At 50.1% G+C, this 16,586-nt stretch overlaps 1 long non-coding RNA gene across 1 annotated transcript in view; it reads right to left on the reverse strand.

Annotated features, from left to right (window-relative positions):
- LOC115346203 overlaps positions 1-16,586 on the reverse strand; it is a 46,729-nt gene that overhangs the window by 21,101 nt on the left and 9,042 nt on the right. The window contains exon 4 of the long non-coding RNA XR_003925052.1: positions 13,424-13,511. This is a non-coding gene — a long non-coding RNA (uncharacterized LOC115346203). The remainder of the gene's footprint in view (positions 1-13,423; positions 13,512-16,586) is intronic.

Genomic DNA, 16,586 nt, shown 5'->3' on the forward strand with positions numbered 1-16,586 from the left:
GGGGGCTGCGAGCAGGGGGAGAAAAGGGAACGAAAAGGCAGCGCGAGGGAGAGGAAAAACTAGATCAAAGGCAGAAATTCATCAGAGATAACGGAATTATTTATTTTTCCTGCTGCTAGTGGGGATTTTTTTTTTCCCCCCCTTTGAGGCCCCCCAGGCCTTCTGGGCTCCTACGTCTCCAGCCAGTCTGTTTTTCTCAGGCGTCCCATCACCCCACCCCAGCCACAAAGCAACATGTTCACTTCATCACACTGCTCTGCTCAGCACAGCGAGACCTTTTGATCTCCGTCTCTCCAGTGTTTATGTGTGACAGTGCAAGAAATGTATTTACAGTACACGGGGCTCTGTTAGACACTGCCTGCCTTCATTTGAACATTAATATTGGGAGCAGGGGAGGCGGGGAGCAGCTCTCCTTTAATTCACCCATCATTTATTAAAATGTTTATTTGGAAATCCGCAGGCCCATTTATCTGGTTATTACTCAGAGCGGGATCAAATAATAACTCAGGTTCTCTGTGTCACACAAGACAAACCAAATATACGCTGGATGAGGTCTTTCAATAGCCCGCATATCCATCCTCACGCCTGGCGCTTGGCCGGCTGTAGGGCCCTGGGTGGGCTCCCTGGCCCTGTAATGCAGCTTTTCATCTCTCGGGTCACAGGCTCAGATCCAGCCTGAGCCAGTTGCTACCGCTGGCGGTGCCCCCAAAAGCCCCCCGATAGCGGTGAGTGCCTGGCTGGGCAAGGGGGACTCTGCTTATTGCTTTTCCCCAGCTCCGAGTAACTCACACTCTGCTTTTAAAACTGTCTCCTTCCATCCTCGTCACCTCTCCCAGGAGCAGATGGATGCCCGCAAGAGGACCAAGCCACGGAGGACCACGTCAGCACAGCCAGTTTGCTATTGCGTGTCGGTAGCAGCTGGAGAACTTGGAGTCACCACAAAGCTCCTGTTCTCAGACCCTGAGGCCAGGAGAACAACCCTAACTCTAGAATATTCTGGGATGAATCTTGTATTTCTGGAGATGAAGATAGTCGATGGCCACCCAGCACTGGTGGCCTCCTTCTTCTTTGTCTTCCCTGCCTCATACTTTCTACTTTGTTTTGGGTTGCCCGACACAACCACGTGATGAACGATGAGGTTTTGAAAAGTGCTAATTTCAAGCTCTCAACTGCTCGAGGCTGAGCTGTAAGGCCACATTCGGATGGTGTAAGAACCCCTGCCACACATTTCCTGGTGGCCAGCTGTTAGTCTTCAGAGACTAAGAAAACATTGAAGCCACTTTCAAGTGGAACTTGGTGCCAAACCAGTTTTGACCAAACAGCCTTTGGCAATGAAATGGCAAAGGGCAGATGAATGTGGCCCATTTCACGTGGTAATGGTGGGCTGAAAACCCAGCAGAGCTGGTCAGGTAGCACTTCCCACACAGGTCCAGAGGAGAGGCTGGAAGTGCCAATATGCAAAACGCTTTGGAGAACTTTGGCACTTGAGGAAAGGAATAATTACAGAAACTGGCTGGTGCAAGGACAAGTAAATTCAGAGGATGAGACTGGACACACGTGGGCTCTGTGCTTCGCGCACCTAGCTCCATACGCTTCACACCCCTCCTATGCTGCTGCGTTACTCTTGACTACAAAGGATGAGCAACCATCAAATCCCAGTTCTTCTTCAGTGCTTGACATCATGGAGTGCTTTCCATCAGCAGCTGCTTGCCAATTCTGTTTTAAAACTGTGTCGTATTCCAGAAGATGCTGTAGCTGGCATTATCTCAAACCCAGCTTGCTTGGGATCTCCAAATAAGTGCTGAGATTAGCGTTAGGAATGAGGAGTGAAAGAACGAAGCACCGAGCCTGGAGCTAGAGTGATAGACGACATACTCGACCGGCGTGTTGGGCAATGACACGAGCCTCTCCCAGGCTCCGCTACAGCACAGCCAAAAGTGTTGTAAAGATGCAAAGGCTGCCCCGCTGCCACACGCAGCCTCTCTGGGGTCCCCGGTGGTGTTACCAGGTGGTATTTAACCACGAGATCTCTCTGCCTCGATGGGTCTCACGTGCTCCCGGTGCAGGGTGGTCCCAATGGGAGCCTCAGAGCGCACTGGGTGCACAGACGTGCGCGGGACCCCCACCACACACTCCCCACCGACAGCACCCCGTCCCACAACTCCAAAGCTAATGGGGTAAAACCTGCAGAGAGTTGGGCTCGCCCCATCCTGGAGCGCGATGTTTTAAAATAAGCGAGGCTGGAAGCTGGCACCGTCACACGCAGCGTGGCAAGTCCTGCCCTACCTCTGAGCAGGGACTGCCCTTCGGAAATGTCCCATCCGCTGGTAGCATCCTGCCACTGACCCAGAGACAGCACCAGCGCTCCTCAGTTGGTTACAAATGTTCATTTTTAACGCCTGCTTTCTCTACACGTGGATTTAAGATGCATACGATAAGGTGTCATAAAAATATCTGACAATAGAGGAAACATTGAGCTGCTACATGCATATTCTTTTGACACTATTTGTAGAGTTGTCTTGGTTAAAGCCTGGGATTCCGTAACAGAAGCCACCGGCAGCAAGAGCAGAGCGCCCTGTCACCTCCAGGGGTGTGAGGGGGGGCACGGTGCTTCATAACCCTGGTCCACCCTGGTCTGGGGGATCAGGCCCAGAAAATACAGACTGGTTCCCAGTTGGGTGGTATGTTAGGCTGTGGGCTGCAATCACATTCATAAAAGTGGCATTTGGAAGAAAAGATCTTTTTGGTAAAATTATATAAATTGGGGGAAAATTTTGCAGAAAAGAAAAAGGCATATTCACATTTCGAGAGGAAAGGGAATTTCTGTTTTTCAGTTCAACACATCTTTTCCGTCTGAAAGTGGATTTGTTTTAGCTATTTATACAGGCGTGCGTGGAGAGAAAAAGCAGCTTCAGTTTCAAGCATTTGCTACATAAGCATATATGCGTTATACGTAAGTGCAATGTTTTGACTATATATAAAATGATTCAATTGCCTTCCTCCTTTCCTGCCTTACACTTTGTAAAAAAAAAGTTTGCATTTTGGCCTCCCAACTTCATTTACGATCAATTTATTTCTTCCAACCTACTGTTTCCAAGGAGCAACCATTCATTTTGTAGTCCTCGCTGCTGAAATCCTGTAGCACTTTTAATCCTTTCTGTGCACGCACACGCAAAAATCACCGATAGCCCCGATACAGAGACCTCACAAAATAAAACTGGGTAATTAACTGCTTGAAAAATGTTTATTTTATTTTTTCTTTTTTTTTTATTTTACCTTCCCTTTCAGTCCTAACTCTGCAAGAACGGGTGAGTCACAGCTTTGAAATCTGCACTGGATGCCAGCTGAAAACAGAGGCTTTACACGATCAAATTGACAGATGATTCAAAGGCAGCCCTGCTACGCACAGACCCATCCATATTCCGAGTTAAAAGAAATATTGCATTTTTAAGGGTAAAGAAACATATTTAAGAGATAAAGGAAAAGAAAAGTTTGCTGGTCATCAATTATCATAATAAAACGGGGTGGTGGGGGGGAAGAAATTCACTTTAAAGACATGTTAAAGCTCCCTAATCTTCAAAGAGATAAAGGAGGGCGGCTGCCCTTGAGCGAGCCACTCCGGCAGGAGGCAGCCATGGTCCCGGCCCTCGGGGAGGCGCCTCCAGCCCCAAAATACGCCCGGGATAAACTTGAACTGAGCGCGGTCAGGTTCAGCACATAATAGGAAAGGAGGAAAAAGGGGACAGAGGGACATGGCGGATCCAGTGGTGGGTGGTGGCTTGAGGGGCTGTTGGGAGAGCCCCGGAGCTTTGGGGTGGCACCAGGGGACACGAAGGGAAGCTTCATTGTGTTCTTCTCCTTCCAAGTGCTGCTCCTCCTGCCAGGCAAGCATATGCACAGTTTGAGCTCAAACCAGCTTAGGAGATGACAAAAAGTCGTGACTGCCAATGACCAGCTGTGCTGGGACCTGCAGGAACAGATCTCATCCACAGCTCTCTGAAGTCAATGGTCTCCAGCTGAGTTCGGATTAAGCCCTGGGGGGCGTTTTGTTGTCTGGGGACAACGGTCAAGGGATGGATGAGAGGTGAACCGACATGATACATGCTTTACGCTTCCGAGCACAAAATAGGCACGCAAAGACCATAGTCATGTCATACGTCGGGAGAGAACTACCACATCCTCAGATCTTGTGATCGCTGTCGTGAAAGTCCAAGCTCGGGCTCTTTGCACAGGATGACTTATAGCAGATGCAGCACAGCAGAAGACTGTACAAGATTTCCTCCCTTTACAAATTTTCTAGCTTGAATTCAGGCAGAGGACACTTCAAAATTTCAAAATCCATGCTCTAAGCAGCCCTCCACAAAGCCTTCAGCCTGCCTGTCCAAACAACATGGACTGATGGGGAGGCTTCATTTACAAACAGCGTTTCGTAGTCCACCTGGTGGAAGAGACTTTTGTGCAACTCAAAGTAATTGCCTGTGACAAAACCATGCACTTGCTTTTTAGACAATTTGAGAAAGCAAAGTTCAAAAATCCAGGAAAAACAACAAGATGAACAATACCAAGGCCAGGTGGGCTGGGTTCCTCTGCTGGAAAGGTGACGTGCATTACAGCCCTTGGAAAGAAGTCAAGCAACTGTTGAAGCAAAAATGACACCATGAGCACTGCCAGGTTCTGACCACTGCTAAAACTGTGGAAGCATAGAGATTTGGGTCCATCTGCTCAGTCTTTGCTGGGAGGAGAAAGAGGGTTGTGACAGAAGGGTCCTAAAGCTTGGCTTTAGGTGAAGGGAGTGTCCTGCTCTGAGCCCAGCAGCAAAAGTCATCAGAGGGGAAAAAGGACCACTAGAAAATGAAAACCTGGATTCAGCAAAGGCAGGTTATGCCAGCTATTTGGAGACCTCTGCTGGGTTGTGTGGTCGAGGGTGCTCAGCACATGAGGATGCTCCTTGATGTGGATACTCCTCCCAGTACCCTCAGAGGGCTGCCTGGATACAGAACACTCAAGAAAATGGGAATTTGCTGCAGCATGCCTCGATTAGGGACAATGCGTTGTAACTGCATTACTGGATTATTAATACTAACACAGAAATGCTCCCTGTCCATCTATCAAGCTGGACTGTATCCCATTAACTGTTCATCAGGTTTTCCAGAGTATCTTTTCCTCAGTCAGAGGAAAACTGGACCAGCTCCACCATGAGCCATCCAGGCCCACATTAAAACTTGGAGAAAGCCACAGCAAAGTTCACTCTGGTTCCTGCAGCTCTGGCAGATTCAGAGCACGAAGCCCATTTTACATAGATGAGCTCAGCTAAGGATATTAGAGCAAAGCTGGAAAGAAACCCACCAAAAACAGATGATGGGTGACCCACCACAAGGTGTGGAGGAATCCCAAAGCATCCAAGCGAGGTATTAAATAAACTAGGCAGAGCATGGAAATAGCTGGACGCTTGCAGGTTTGGCTAATTTACTTCGGTCCTCAAGCATGTGGTGCGAAGACCAGCCCCAAGGAGCAGACGACTACAGGTGCCCAAGCTTTGGCAAGCCCCTCCAGCGGCAAGGTCTCATCCTACCCCATGTTCCAAAACACGTCCATGCCTCTTATCTAAGCCCTAGTGTTCGTTCAGCTTGTGATGTGCCAGTCTCTCACCCTCTTGGGCCCTTGAGGCTTTTAAAAGCTGTTTCCAACCTCAGAGTCCACTGGCGTGGAGAGTTTATCATGAAGTTCAACACCAGAATTTTTCTTCAGCTTGCAAGCCAAAACTAACATAAACAGCCGGCTCCTCATTCATTATTCTAATTCCGCCATAAAACATGCCAAAGCCAGTTCTGACTGAGGTTTTAGCTGATTTACTGCCTTTTCAACAGGCAGTGTCTAATGAATTGGGTAAGCTCACAGGTCAGATTTATACCAGAGGAGCAGCTGTAAGGAGCTCGCCATCAGCGCAGCCTCTCCCGGCCGGCGTCGCTGTGCCGAGAGCAACAGAAACGCTGCTCGCCTGCCGAAAAGGGACGTTTCCAAGAATTTCCTATTTCCCACCACACGGAAGGTGCCGCCTCCAAAATTTTTCTGTTAGCACTGAAAAGAGAAATGTGAAAGGAGAGCTTCAGGGGTTTGGACCGTTCCCTGGCTTAGGCTGAAGAGTTTGCTTTGAGGTGGGGATTTGACGGAGCGTTGCCCGCTGGCAGCTCTTCCAAGACATCACGCACGGGACAAGAGGCTCTCGCACGCATCGCACCGCTGAGAAGGTCACACCATCAAGCAGCGCATGGTGGGTCCTGGCACTGCATCGGGGGTCTTGCAAGGGTGGATGGACAAGGAGGTCCAACACCCCTGGTGTCAGTGGCAGCCATGCCTTGTGCTTCTGACCACTGCAGAGAGCTGAAACTCACGCTCTCGGCCTGGACGCACTTGCACAAAGCCAGTGCTTCTCCTGGATCCATGTTTTTTCTCCCCTTCTGATAGAGGAAGCCATTCCCATCTTCAGCTTTGGCAGGAACCGCAGGTAGCTATGAGAAGTTTCATCTGACCAAGGAACTCTAACACATGTTTTATCAAAAAAAATTCCCAGCCAGGTCTGCTTCCAGTTGCTCCAAAATGCCCCTGCAAGACCTGCTCCAGTGAGTAGGATAGCAATGCCATCTGTAGCACATATCACAGCCTGGTTTGCCTCCAGCTCTCCCCACCAGAAGCCCTCTGAGAAATGGTGCTGGCTTTGGATGCTCCCAGCTAGGTTAATCCCACTTGAATATAAAACGCATTCCATTTTTAAAATTTTTCTCTATCAGGCTAAAAAACTGTTTCCCAGGGAGGCTGGTGCATGGACAGAGGAGGGTTCAGCTAAAATGTTAACCCTTTGACACCCCACAGCAGGTATTTTGGAGTTCCTTGAGGAATCCTTTTCTTGCTTGAGATGCTTCTATTTTAACCACAGCCAAGCTCACACGTAGAGACTCCTGAGCAGCATTTTCCAAATGACATATCATCCATCATTAATGAATCCAGCAGCTTTGCACGGGCACCCATCAGCTATTCTGCTTCCTAGGCTCCAAGAGGAAAGGATGAAACAAGCCCAGAAAAACCCAGTTCCAGTTGCAAACGTTGTTTTCTCCCTAGGCAGGGCAGAGCAAATGAGAGCAGCCATGATCTTCACCAGGGAGAGCTTCCAAGTTAGCAATATGCACTGTGCAGAGACACCCAAACGGCTCCAGGTGATGTGTGATCTTCCACTCAGGCTCTGGGCCATGCTCTCCAATGCCAGGGCTTTGCTAATGCCAGGAGTGAAGTCTCCAGAAATGGGGACACAATATCATCATCTCAATATCAAGGTGGACCTAAGTTGTGTCCCTCCTGGGAGCAGGAATGCTATTCGTCATCGTTAGGCTAATGCACACTCACGATCTTGGGTTGCATAGGGAGCTCTCGGTCTGATGCCTCGCTCTGTAGCTCTCTCCTGTCTCTGCAGGGATGTGCTGAAGGGCTGCAAGTCGGGCATCTTCAAACCCCTCCTGGGCCAGATGCAAAGGGGAAGGAGCCAGGCCAGGACAAGGGAGGGCCATGGATTTCCATCACTCCCATCACCAGAGCCTGAAGGACTTCCTTTGATCCTCTCTCCTTGCCCAGCAGCAGTGGCTGAGGGATGTTTTGAGAGCACAGTCCAAGAGCAGACAGTCAACGAATCCAGGAGGTCCCAGATCCAGCAGAGCATGGTTCAAAGCACAGTACAGTGATTTCTCATTGCGCTATCAGCCACAAACAGCCCTGACGTCGGCCAGATGCTTTTCCTTCCTCAAGCTGAGACAGCTGGGACCTGGGGAGCTTGGGAGCTGGATAAGTCCCTACTCAAGCTGCTGGGGATGAAGCTGTTCAAGCAATGCTGCTAGCAGGACAACAAGGTGACTCATCCAGAGCATCCCTCAAAGGCTTTCAAGCCATGCTGTGCACTACAGCTTGACTTCCTCACCTGCAAAGTACCCAAGGACTTTGCACCACGCCGTGCTGGACACCATCTGGCATGGCTTGTTTCTGCCTTGTTTTCTCCCAAAGGCACCAGAAGAAAGTGCTGCAGATGTGTGCAGGGGAGGCAACCTGGAATTTACATCACGGTTGCGAGGCGAGGGATTTTTGGTCCTTCAGCTTACTTTGGCCCAAGTGAAAACATATTTCTCCTCCCTCCATGCGCTGGACCCTTTAACAGCACACACACTTCCACATGTCAGTCCTGCTCTTTCTTATTCCTGCTGTCCAGAGCAAGACCAGTCTGATTTATGGGTGGCTACATAATATTAAGACCAGGAATTTGGGTCCTTCCTGCCTGGAAGATGCAGCTTTCTCCAAGTGTCTCCAGGCTCCTTGGCAGGTGATGCAAAGAGGGGAAGGAAAACAAATCCTTATCTAGGTGCTAATGTTGTTCTGGCTTGGCTAAAATCAGATGTAAAACCAGTTCAAGGCTTGGAGCGAGGAGCTCCTGTGGATTTAGCTGCGTAAGTCAGAGGCAGCCACCCTCTGTCCCCTTCTTGCAGGGACCACATGCCTACACGACGGCTCTCAAGGGCTCTCCGGTTGCCCAAGTCTTTTGCCCATCAGCCAACAAGAGCAGGATGAAAGCCTGTGAAGCCCCTTCCTTCACCCTGCAGTGCCAAGCACCGTCGCTTTCCTGCAGCCGGCCGGGGAGGATCGCTGCTCGCTTGGTTGTCACACACCTGCAAATCACAGCCAGCTCTTCCCCTGTCCTCAAGCAGTTTTAGGGTACCTTGCCTTGCTGTTCTGCCCAGATATCCATCCTTTTCACTAATAAAAATATTTGGGGACAATTCCTTGCGTGTCTGTGGCAGCAATGGGGCATATTAGACCGGCATTTGAATTTTTCTATAGCTTAGGTGGGAGGGCACATCTCTCTGCCAGGAAAGGACTGTTCTCCTGCATCACTTGCACCACACAGAAACCCAGTCGCTCGCCCTCGGCCCCTCCAGGACGGGGATGTGCCCTGGGTTTTCTCTGCCTTCTTTCTTATCTGAGATGAGAGTTGCCAGCAGCTCAGCACCATGCTCCCCCAGGAGCTTGGGGAGAGCCGCGAGCCCTGTCTGCTAACGTCATCCCGGCTCCGCCGACACGCCGGGTCTGCGTTATACCAGCCACAGCAGCTTTGCCAGAGGAATCGGCTTCTTCAGCCAGCAGCGCTGATCAAAACCCCTCCGTCCCCTGACTTTTGCTGTAGATACAGGGGGAAAAGGTATCACAGCGTGTTCATTAACCAGGTGACATTCAAATCCAGCAACCTCCCCCACCTTCCTCTAGGCACAACCGCTGCGATTTAAATTACATGGAGGGGTAGGATTTAGTGGGCTGCTGGGAGTGGACTTGGCGCACAGATTCCCATATCTGGAAGAGGTCTGTCCTTTGTGTATTGTGTTATGAGACAAAGGCGGAAGAAAACACCTGGAACGTTGAGGCCGGGGTGGGGGGAAGAGTTGTTGCCACGGCTGCTTACAAGATTTGGGCCAGATTTGTAAAGGTCTTTGGAGACTGGCCACCTCTGCCAGTGGGACCCGTGCGCCATGACTTGAAGCAGTAATCTGATGCCCAGAGACCTGGGTCGGCGCTTGCTCCAGACAGTCAGAAATCCCGGACCAACCTCCGATGAACACATGCAGAGCAGCTCTGTGTTACGTTTGCCGCGGGGCTGCCGCGTCCCGGAGGCACCGACCTGCTCCATATGTCAAACAGAGTCAATCTCTGCCTGCGATGTGTGGGATTTGCTGCGTACACGCAGACGGGACCACCTCCTTTCCCGTGTGTTGACAGGACTGTACTCAAGCACCTAAAGATATATAAAAATGCTCCTGGTGGGACGGAGCGCAGGGCCGAGCGGAGCGGCTGACTCCCACCGAACTCGCAGGCTTGCACCTTGCAGACCTGCTTCCTCCACATCTCAGCCAGTACTTCATCCTCCAAAAACCATGGCACCCTTTCTGGCCAGGATAGGAAACTCTAGCAACGAGCTCTAACGAGCCTTCGGCTCCGCTCTACCCACGGGACACTGCGCAAATATCTTTTGCAGCCAAGAAGATGGATGTAACAGCCAAGGGAGGAGAGGAAGGAGAGGAAACGCAGATAAACCCTCTCCCCTAGCTCTTCATGGGAAATCCCACATTGCGGGCGTGAAGAGAGGGGCGAGAGGTTTGTCGGACACCGATAACGATCTCCCCACCCTCCCAAGTCTGCTGCATCACAAACGCGAAAACAGAAAGTTGGAGAGCGGGTCAGAGTTACGGTGCAAAACACCGAGCACCAGGGCAGGGTCCCCCCCAGTCCTTCCAGCAAACATTGCTCCCTTGCCCCACGCAGCATCGCTGTTGGATACCCCGGGGCCAACGGTGATTTGGGGGCTCTGAACAACGAGCTGCAGAGCACGCGCTTCGCCGTGCGAGACACGGCACCTCCCTTCCTACCAGGAGGAAGGGAAAACCCCATAAATAAATGGCGATAGGAAAGATATTACAGGTCCTCCCAGAAAGCGCCTGGAAGCTGCCGCGGAGGCGAGGTGGGGGGAGGAAGGGAGGCTGACTGACAGCCTGATTTAAGACCTGCCTGAAAAGCAAACAAAAGCAATTGAAAACTGCATCATCTAGGAAAACTTAGTAGGTTGTATTTTCACAAGTGAGGACTGATGGTAAGACCAGCTTAATCCCCCAGTGGACTTTCCACACCTCCGCATGCCGGCTGACGGGGCCAGCTGTTTTGTCTTGCAGCTGATTGCTGAAATAACATTGTCGGGCTGGCGCGATTGAAACAGGATGGGCTGGAAGGGAGCGACCCGCGACCGAGGCAGCCAGCGTTAAAAGAAATGTGCTTGGTTTCCAACCTCCCCCCCTCTTTCTCCGGCCAGCCCTCAGTCCCCGGTAAGAGCCGGGGGCACCTCTCGGCCTTTGCAGTCACGAGCAACGATGCTCCAAACGTTCAAGCCTAGGCAGAGTCTCTGCTCGCAGGCAACTGGAAAAAAATCCCAGGAGAAGTCTTCCCCCGTGTTTTCACCTAATTTGGGGTGAACAGGAAACACAGCCAAGAGGTAGAAACATAATCCATGGCCTTATCTTTCCTTCTTGGGGACTGACCTGGGGACCTGCTGAGCTGAACATGAGCTACAACGCAGCACTTTGGCCACAACGGGCTGACCGACTGCAGATACGATGCTTTCCATAAACAGGTTTTAGAAGATTACATCATGTACATGCAGACAAAAAAACCCAACCCAAGACATTCTGAAGCTTTCTAATGATAATATTTCCATTTGCTTTTGATTTGAACAAACCCGCAGAGTTCCCTCCTGCTAATTGCAGAATCCAAATAAATTCCAGAAAAGGAGAGTGCAAAATATCACCTTGCCCAAACCAGGTGATGTTCAGTGCCCGCAACTCCCTCTTGTCCCATTCCCAAAGCCTTCACTGCAATTATGAACCAGAATGACATTTCCTTTCCCAACATCAAACTTGTTAACAGAGAAAAAAAAAAAAAGAAGCGTGTTTTAACCAGCTCAACACACCTCCTGTATGGATCAGACATGCAAGCAGCAAATGTATGAGCCCCTGTTACTGAATCCTAAAACTTTTTGTCTGCACGTGGTTTAAAATCTATGTCTGATGGTTAAAGAACAGAAGGCAAAGTAAACATACTCTTACATCCATTCCTTTCAAAGTCACCTATTTTAACCCACAAGCTGCAAGACTATTTATATATAAGTATAGGGATATAATTAAATGAATATGGGAGGTGGTTCACCTGGGATATTTGAACATTTAGGGCTGACAGCCTAACAAGTTCCTGCAGGGTAATAAGCCTAAGTCTGGCATCTGGGAGCTCAGGGGATGTCCGTACGATTAAAAGCAGCTGAGGCATCTCTTGGTAGCTGAGCCTTAATGACCACACTGTGAAGTTAACTCCATCAGCATAAGCCATTTGGTCAGAGAAATCATTTAAATAATATTTTACGTTTGCAACAGGTAAGGAACATGCGTGCAGCCGATGACGTCCACTCGGCTGATGGGTGGTATCCCCACCAGGAGATAGGACCGATCCCTTCCACACTAGAGCCCACGATACTCCGGAGGGTGGAGCGGGTCGGTCGGTGCTCACCATTTGCGTGCGTTCGGCTGCCCGTGCACACGGATGTGCTGCTGCTGGCTCCTGTTAGCAGGAGCGCCCAGTGCTCTCCAGATCTGAGGACTCCGATAAGACGCACCATCTCTGCATCCCAGGTACCGCCGCGACATCTGGAATCCAGACCGGAGAGAATTTGCTCCTTTCCTTCTCCAAGAGAGAAGATGAATGAACCTGCCCGGCCGACCTGAGATTGTTCAAAGGGACAGATGATATATCAAGGTCTCTCCCTCTCCCTGCATCTAGGTAGCGCGTGTAAGACCTGGTCTCAAGGCAATCTGTCCTCTGCTCGGTCCCCGGCAAGCGGCAGCACCAGCGGGAGAGCATCCTCTGCTTCCTGCTCTCCCAGAAAACTCCCTTTGCTCTCCGCTGGAGCGGGACGAGGCTGCTCCTCATTCGGTGACACAGATTGCCAGCAGAAAAAGCAGATTTGCAGAAGTCGCGACATTTTGCTGAAATGCTGGTGAGATTTTCACCAGGAGAAATTTACTTGTTTCCTTCGAATAATAGCAAAATGCTTTAGTTAAGGCAGACGAGCGGCCTTTCTCTTTGCCCCCAGTTTTGTTTCCCTTCATTATGACTTCTTAGGCTGAATTACTGGTTTTGCTGACAATTAGCTATTTAGGAGCTAATATTTTGACCCATATGGTTTTTAACTTATGAAAACATGACATTAAAGCCCAGACCACTGAATATTGTGATGTTCTCAAAGCAGGAAGTATTTCAAAATTCAATTCTATGGTAATGTTTGATCTCTTGAATTCAATTCCATTTTTGCAAAGAACACAGATTTCAAAACAAAGCAGCTTGGCTCTCCTTAATTAAGCCAACGCCATCTCTTCCTCACATGCTCAGGTCTCTGCAACCAGCAGCAGAACGGGTTGAGCAGTTTTGAGCTTCTGAGGGTTAAGTGAGGAGCGAGGCAAACAAGAAGCAAGGTCATAAAACACTGAGAAGGACAAGTAACAAAGATGTTAACAACAACGAAAATCAAAGACTTGGTCTCAAAGCTGGTGCCTCAAAGCTGAGTCACCTTCCAACCTGAACTTCTAGTTCCAAAAACCAAGGCAGGTCTGCTCCCAAACACACACAGCCCTGCTGAATCCACCAAGCCTGACCCATCAAATACCTTGCTTTTCCTATTCTGACAAGGGGAAGAATTGTTAAAATTTTGCAAACACTTTGCAACTTCGGTAAAATCAGGAAAGTATAAGAAAAAAGTCAGGAAAGTGTAAGGCGCAAAGCAGAACTTCAAATACCTGTTTACCATAGTTATGGATTCATCCAGGACACAAGTGAATGCTCTCAAGGTGTGATGAACTCAGGGCTTTGGGTTTCTGTGACATCTGTACTGCCTGCAAAAAAAAGTGAGTATTTCAGACACGTCATGCTACTTGCAAAATCTTCATTCATATACTTATGAGCAAAATCTGTTTGGAAATTTTAGGGATGAGGGAGAGCCCCAGTTTCCACTAACACACTTAGGGTGGTTCTCGCTGCACCAGGCAGGGCACCACGAGCAATTTGGGTGGATGCTGTAAATGCACGAGGGAGACCACAACGTCAGCTGGGAGGGCAGAAACGCTTTCAAACATGAGGTGAGGAGGGAAGAAGGAGCAGGGGGGGTTTATAGCATCGCTGCTGAAATGCAGATGCACTATCTTTGCCTGGGAGGGGATGGGAGCCGAGGTCCTGGAGTCCCTGGGAGAGCCGTGGCTGCAAACCGCCGCAGGTGGGAGCTGATGAAAAGCCCTGGGGAGGCCATGCAGTGCCCCAGGGTTGGGCTGATGGGCCATAAGGAAGCTTTGATGTGGCAGGGGGAAACCTGCCTCTCCCCAGTCACTGGCACATCTGACCCGAACCACTCTGCTCAGCCTCTTATTGCCAAACACCTCATGCTGCCCATTCACTCCCAGCCCATCCCCAGGACCAGCAACTAACCCTGCTGTTTTGCCCCCAGCAGAGCTGGATTTAACCCACTTCTCAGCCCCTCTTCATCTCGGAGCAAGCTCAAAAGCCAAGCGCAGAGCAAACGCGTTGCAGCTAGCGCTTCCAAATCCTCCTCTCCCTCACTAATGCCTCGCTCTGGGTCTTGCCGGCTGGGCCTGGCTCCAAGGCTGATGCATCTCCTCCAAGCTGCGAGCATCTCAGACGCGCGACCCCAGCAACCTCCCCAGCTCCAGCCTCTCTCTCCGCCCAACTTCCCAGCGGACGGGGGGGGATGGCGAAGAAGCGCGAAGGCCCAGAGCGATGGGCTTTGCTGCACTTTAGCTGTGAACAGAGGGAACAGAAAAGCAACTGCCTCAAAAAGCAATTGCTTCCACAACCCTCACCTTAGACATCTGCCTGAAAAATGGAAAAAGAGGAAAGGAAGGGAGAAAGAAAAAAAGGAGGGGGGGGGGGGGGGGGGAACCAAAAACACACCAACCCAAAGGCCCCACATCTAATTGATTTCCTGATGGAGACGGCTGTTTTATCGCTTGCTATTTATTGAGCATACCTGCGCTGGAGAGCTGCAGCATTTCTGCTCCCCGGGGGTTGCTCCCTGACTCCCCCCCTCCCAGCCCTTGGCGAGGACGATGGCCCCAGCCGCTTCCACCCGTGCTGTCGGCAGCCCCCAGCCCTGATGGAGACGGATGAGCGGATTCAGGTCGTTAATACTGCCTTTAGCTAGTGGCTGCGCGCCACAGCAGCTCACGCGTGGTCTTGCCCCGGTCCAGAGCTAAGCGCCAAAAAAGGCTGATTTCTTCCTAAGAGTGTCAGCTTTCCCTAAGCTATGTCGCATATCCATTGAAAACTGAAAATTTCTCATTCAGAAACCTAAAACTGCATTCTTTTTCAGTTTTCCAATCAAAGGGAAAAAAAAAAAAAAGGCAGAAATTTTCCTCTGTGGTAGAGATGGAGGAAAGGAATTTTTTTTTTTTTTCCCCCAGCAGCTTTAGCTGCGACACATTTGTTCATGTTTTCCTGATGCGGTGAGTGCCCTGGTGAAGCTGTTAGTTGCTGTCCCTTGGCTCCCAGTGCCACCAAGGGGTCATCAATAACCATCAGGTCCCCAGCCAGTGGCAACAGCACCTCTGACCCAGCCCTTTGAGAAAGGGAATATCCACGTGGCCGTTGGCTGCTCTCTCCATTTGCTTCCAGCAAACATCCTGCCTCCCCAGACAGATTCATGCTAGTAAACCCAAAACATGAATTTTAAGCTGGGATGCTCACCAAGAAGGGCACCATCATATGAGACAGGGTGAGATTTGGGCTGAACTCATCCTGTATCAGCTACTGAAGTTGTTCAGACACATCCGAGGCTCAGGAAACCCCAGCCCCACAGCAGAGGCACACAAAAAGCATCCTCTACGTGATCTGTGCACGTAGAATTATTTTCCCTCTCCATCCCTTTCACAGGGCAGCTATAAGCTGTTCCAGCACACAAAAAAAACCCCAAGAAAATTCATTGCAATCACTGTTATCAGCCTTTTCAATCCATTTTCACACCCTGGGGTCTGCGTTACGTGGCTCAGCGTCTGCTCCCCACCATCCCTCTCCACCTCCAGAGCACCAGCAATTTCCCTGACATTCCAGTAAATGGATTTACTGGTCGTGTCCCAGTGCCCAGCCCAGCTCAGCCTAAGGAGCCAGCGCTCTGGCATCCTGCCATGAGTAACGATCAATGCCATCTGCTTTAAGGGTTCAGCAAGGAAACCTTTGTTTGGGCTCGTAGGCCATCTCCCCCTCCACGGAGGCATTTCTCTGAGCCGACTAGGCAAGAACCGACTGCAGCACTTCAAAAGAAAAGTTCACGCATGGGTAAAGGTCCTTTAAAATGGGATTAAAAATTCACATTTTTGTCCCATATTTTTTTGACGTTTCTAATCAAACCTATCCTGAGACAGATATAAGAATGGGTTTAGCTCACTATTTCAGTGATAAGACCGTCAGTCATGGGGAGCCTTTGGTGGGTATTTCTAATAAGCATTGTTTTAAATTCCTAAAAAAAGCCAACCACCAAACCCTTATCTGAAACACTTCTCTAAAGTCAAAAGGTCCCATTGAAAACTTAAAGTTCAAAGCTTTTCATTAAAAAAAAAAAAAAAAAAGAAATTTCTCTCCACACTTCAATTGCTGCATTTTCACCAGTTTTGCCTGAAGTCTGGCTACACCAATGTTCCTCCCCTCCACCAAAGCCCTAAGCCAAAACCTGGACAGGTTTAGCACTCCAAAAACCCCACTTTAGCAGATCTGGCTATCACGTCCAGAAGCTCAACGGGGTCATCTTTGCCTTCTTGCCCCATCCTTCCCAGGGAAGCGAAGCCCTGCGTTACGCTGCCCTTTAAAGCCGTTATTTCCAGCGCAGGGCAGGACCGCCGGAGGGGCTGTCCGGGGGGATTTCGTGCTCAGCAGCAGGTAGGTGGCCTTTGATCCCGCGCGCTGCC

The sequence above is a fragment of the Aquila chrysaetos genome, chromosome 9 (genome assembly GCF_900496995.4).
Source record: "Aquila chrysaetos chrysaetos chromosome 9, bAquChr1.4, whole genome shotgun sequence".
NCBI classification, from domain to species: domain Eukaryota; kingdom Metazoa; phylum Chordata; class Aves; order Accipitriformes; family Accipitridae; genus Aquila; species Aquila chrysaetos.